Here is a 5,395-nt window from a genome sequence, read left to right as displayed (position 1 = left end):
TATATACATAGATATATATATATGTGTGTGTGTGTGTGTGTGTATACATATACACGTACATATATATATACATACATATATATATGTGTGTGTGTGTGTGTGTGTATACATATACACGTACATATATATATATACATACATATATCATATATATATATATATATGCACTTTCTCTTTTGCTATCGCTAATATTTTATGTAGCATTCATTTACCATCTCTCTCCCTTTTTCTTTTTTCCTCCCTCTCTCTCTTTCTATCCCTCTCTTTCTCTCCCTCTAGGTCAGAAACACCTCCTTTACAAGTCACAACAACCACCTAAGCTTTCTTTTAAATTAGGCCTAACCCAACAATTCAGTAATTCTCAACCAATTTACCATTACTTCTGTCATTATATCATATCGTGCTGTGTATCATTCTGTGAGAAACACATCTGTCACACCCTTCTCACTGAGCTCTTTCACCTTTAAGGCTTATACAGTCCTAGTTGGTAGTTACAGACACACATATTCACATGCATAAAGATTAGTCAAAACACATACGTTCACCAAACTCTTTAATCTCACTCTCTCTACAGGGACGTACCCTGACACTTTGAAGCATGCTTCAGTATACTCTGTTCCAAAGAAAGGCAACACCTTTGACCTGGCCAACTATTATACTATTAGCCCCATCTTTAACATCTCTAATGTGAAGGAGCCAACTATTAACAATAATATTCTCCAGTACTTTGAATTTCTCTCTCCCTTCAGTGACCACCAGTCTGGCTTTCAGAGAGACAAATCTGCTTCAAAGCCTGCTTTATTATGTCACTCACCAGTAGGCTCAGTGAAAACAATATGTTGCCCGAGATATCTGCAAAGCCTTCAACTCCATCTGGCATGTGAATCTCCAATCAAAATTTTTTACCTCTGGGCTCCATCTTGCCTCTTTTTAATCAACTCTAGAATTCTCTTGAGTTAGATTTGCTCTCAACTCTCTTCCTTTTGTCTTTCAATGACCTTGCTGTCACATCCAACAACACTTAATCTTATGCAGATGACATGACCCTTCATTCCTCCATAATTTTCTCCAACCTTGCTTTATTCACAACCAGCCTAGACAAGCTGAACCTGTATTGATTCCATTAACAGAGACATTGTGAGAATCCTTCAGTGGAACCATTCTGACCATATTTCTTTTAACAGTATCAAAATCAGACACTACTCATACCAAGAAGAAAACTGCTACATCAAACCGCCACTAAACGTGTGATACTCAGCTAGAACCCTCATAGTTGCTTCAAACACTGTGTCTTATTATCATTAGCAAAAGTACATCCTCAACATAGCTAGGACCCAAACACTGGGCCTTCTCTTCAGGTCCAGAAAGCATTTCAGCCCCCAGTAGTTGCTGATAATCTACAAGGCTCAACTGAAGGCCTGCAGTGGATTACACCTCTACATTGAGGATGGTGCTGATGCTAGACACACCAACATCCTGAATCACATGCATAGAAGGGCCACTCTACTAACTAGAACTAATTCAGTCTATAGTGCACATGTGTGCTGTCTTCTCTCTCTGTCATTCCTGTCATTACAATAATGGCCTTTGTTCCTTGGAGCTGGCAGGTCTTGTGCCTCTACCTTTCTGACATCTCAGACCCCTTTGTCTTTCTGCCTCTCATAACTATTGATGTGTCTATAGACACATGTACCCTTAATATATATAATTCTCAAGCAAAATCAGTGTGACACAATATGACAAGGCTGGATTTTTAAATTGCATGTACAGTCAAACAGGCAGGTTTTTACACAGTTTCCATGTACCCAATTTCACTTTAAAAGACTTTGGTTGACTTAAGGCTATTGTGAAAGACACATATCTAAGATGCTGCACCATAGGATCAAACCTGGGACACAATTTTGAAGCAAACAGCTTCATGCATCTATGCATATATAATACAATCATACACACATATACACATACATATATACACAAACACTCTTAGACATACATACATAGGCATGCATACACACACATACATTTATATACTGAGATTTACACTATTATACATGCACTGTAGAGACAATCAATTACACTCCATTTTCACTCCAGTTTTATGTGCTTCATCCCTGTTTCACTATAATTTCACTCCAGTTTCACTCAAAGTCACTAACAATTAGGTGAGAAATAAAACTAACTCTGGGTAGGATGTCAGCCTCTCATAAGTAAACTTTCTAGAAGTTCTTTACAGTTAGGTGAAGTACTTCTCATTTAATAAATGAATCTTTCTGTAAGCCAATGGTAGGGAATCATTTCCACACTTTTAGAATATAAGAGGAGTTCTATTATGCCAGTGGGTGGTGAACTCTCTCTCACACTGCAATTTGAAACTATTCACTGATAAAGCCTCTAAATATCCATACAAATCAATAACCTATATAAACCAATAACATTGAAATAGTAATTTCATAGAAGTTACATAAATATGAATTTGTAAAATTAAAGATTCACTATTTTTTTCAATGTTGATATAGTGTTACTGGTTCTTATCCCCTTGTTGAATATTTGTAGTTCATCCCTGAGGAATCTTTTTAACAAAGGTTTCTCTCTCCAGCTTTATGCAGTTACTTTATCTATCAGAAATAGAAGCCAAATGTCTTACCCTATATATCAGCGTTATTGATGAAGCCTTAATTTAGAAAAGGTAGAGGCTCTATATTAAAAATTATTCCAGAATGTCTTCACAAGCAATAGGAACATCTATTACCGTTACCGATTACTTGTTTCAGTCATTAAACTGTCGCCATGCTGGACCACTATCTTAAAAAATTTTTTGTCAAATGAATCAACCCCTGTACTTTGTTTTTTCTTAAGCCTGGTACTTATTCTATTGTTCTCTTCTTTCTAACTGCTAAGTTTTGGGTCCATAAACACACCAAAACTAGTTGTCAAGTAGTGGTGGGGGGACAAAAATAGACACAAAGACACACACACACACACACACACTTATACAATAGGCTTCTTTTGGTTTCTATCTATCAAATCCACTCACAAGGCTTTGTTCGACCTGACGTTATAGTAGAAGACACTTGCCATGCAGTGGGATTTAACCCAGAGCCATGTGGTTGGGAAGCAACCTTCCTACCACGTAGCCCTGCCTGTGCCTTACACATCTGCTTGATAATTATTTTGAAATCCCTGAGCATTGTAAGACCTTAAGCTGTAGCTAATTTACAATATATTTGATGAAATCTTACTCTGCCAACTATTTTAAATACATTGCATACTGTAGACCCTGATATGCAAAACAATGAGATATCATGGCTTAGACCCAGAGTAGACTTGGAGCAAAACAATAACAACTAAATACTTGAAACAGATATGAACACACGCACGCACACACACACACACACACACACACGCACACACACACACACACACACACACACACACACACACACACACACACACACACACGTGCGCACACACACACACTATCTCTGCCTCTCAGCCATTTTGCCTCTGCTATCTGTCATTGATCAATATTGGTTGACATCATGGTATTGTAACTCTTTTTTCTTCAATTTCAGAAATAGTGCTATTATTTTAGAAACCAGATATTATCAGTCTTCAGATTTGTCAGACAAAGTTTAACCAAACAATGTACTAGAAGTCTTAACAATGATTCTAGTAAAACCCAAACTTGACATTTCCTAAAGATAGTTTTCTTGAATCTAAGGTTAATATCTGGCTGCTTTTGATGTGTGAGTAGTCTCAAGAATGGAAATCTTTACATGAACAGCTGAAATGTCAATCACATGACCTATTTTCTCCTGACAATGTGAGGTATGATCAAACAACAAATTCTACACAAAGGTTCCACATGATTTATATTCTACCTAAAAGATGATAGCTGGCAATAGATTTAACCTTGACGGATAGCAATAACATGTTAATATTGTGTGTACATATCTGTGCTTGCATATGTGTATGTTTGCATATATGTCTGTGCAGACTTGTACGTGTGTGTGTGTGTATGCATGTGTGCATATGTGTGTGCATGTGTATATGCATGTATATGCATTTGTATCTATTTGTGTACATGTGAGTGTGTGCTTGTGTATGTGTGTATAAGTCTATAATTGGTTTCAAATTTTGGCACAAGACCAGCAAGTTCAGGGGAGGCAATAAGTTGATTACATCAAACCCAGTGTTCAACTGGTACATATTTTATTGACCTCAAAAGGGTATATGTCAATAATTAATTAACTATTTGTTTAAACACAATCAAAGAGAGTCCAACCCCTTAAACAGCCATTTTCCACTGTATATCATAAGTAATCACCAATGTGGTTAACTAACCCCTTTGACTTCAGTACAAATGAAAACTGAAAGTTTGTATACTGAGCAAAATTGAAATGTCTTGTTATATCAATTAAAATAGATAATCATTCTCTAAATGTGTAATATATATAATATAATGCTATATTGTGTCTTATGATAAATATAATAAAAAGTATATATGTGTGTGCGTGTGTGTGTGTGTGTGTGCATGTATGTACATGCATGTGTACGTATGCATTATTTATAATGTATATATATTATCATCATCATCATTGTCGTCGTCATCATTTAATGTCTGCTTTCCATGCTGGCATGGGTTGGACAGTTTGAATGAAAACTGGTAAGCCAAGGGTTTGCACCAGGTTCCAATCTGATTTGGCAAGGTTTCTATGGCTGGATGCTCTTCCTTACACCAACCACTCTGGGAGTGTAGTGGGTGCTTTCTATGTGCCATCAGCATGGGTGTCACTGACCTGACACCAGCATTGGCCATGACTATGGTCTCACTTGGTTTGACAGGTCAACACAAGCATGGTATATTGCCAAGGGTCTTGGTCACCTGTCACTGCCACCACGAGACCCAACGCTCAAATGGTACTTTTTATCTGCCACCAGCATAGGTGTCAGTCAGACGCCACTGGCATCAGCCGCAACTATGATTTCACTCAGTTCAACAGATCTTTACAAGCACAGTGTATCACCAAACGATTGAAGGGTGCTTTTAATGGTCTAGTTACGCTACACTTGCATCGGCCACAACTACAATCTCACTCTGTGTGATGTCACTGCCTCCATGAGGCCCAACACACGAAGGTGCCATTTATGTGCCACCAACATGGGTGCCAATCAGATAGCACTGGCATCAGCCATGACTACAATTTCACTTGGTTTGACAGGCCTCCCCAAGCACAACACACACACACACACACACATATATATATATATATATATATATATATGCAGATATATACCAGAACAGACAATGGAGCCTGAGGTCAAATCATCCAACCCATGCCAACATGGAAAACAGACATTAAATGATGATGATGATGGTGATAATGATGATGAT

Source organism: Octopus bimaculoides, chromosome 13, assembly GCF_001194135.2.
Source record: "Octopus bimaculoides isolate UCB-OBI-ISO-001 chromosome 13, ASM119413v2, whole genome shotgun sequence".
Lineage (NCBI taxonomy): Eukaryota > Metazoa > Mollusca > Cephalopoda > Octopoda > Octopodidae > Octopus > Octopus bimaculoides.
The sequence above is the reverse complement of the archived record's forward strand: the minus strand, read 5'-3'. Positions refer to the sequence as shown.